Below are 351 nucleotides of genomic sequence, written 5' to 3'. Positions count from 1 at the left end.
CAGTGGTACAAGAGGATGTGGTGCTGGTCCTTCAAGAGTCTCTCTCAACTTATCTGTCTATAAAGCCTAATATATATATATATATATAAATCAGTCAGTATTTTACTACACTTCAGTATGTTATTCTTATTAAGTAGGGGTCATTTTTTAGGATTCTATACTTGACCTTAGTCTCTGAGAACCTGACACTTTGTACTTCTGGAGACTCCAGGTAGGTAAGAGGATGTGGTGCTGGTCCTTCAAGAGTCTCTCTCAACTTATCTGTCTATAAAGCCTAATATATATATATATATATAAATCAGTCAGTATTTTACTACACTTCAGTATGTTATTCTTATTAAGTAGGGGTCA

The sequence above is a fragment of the Sinocyclocheilus rhinocerous genome, unplaced genomic scaffold, assembly GCF_001515625.1.
Source record: "Sinocyclocheilus rhinocerous isolate Xijiao unplaced genomic scaffold, SAMN03320098_v1.1 scaffold594, whole genome shotgun sequence".
Taxonomy (NCBI): Eukaryota; Metazoa; Chordata; class Actinopteri; order Cypriniformes; family Cyprinidae; genus Sinocyclocheilus; species Sinocyclocheilus rhinocerous.
Note: the sequence above shows the minus strand (reverse complement) of the source record.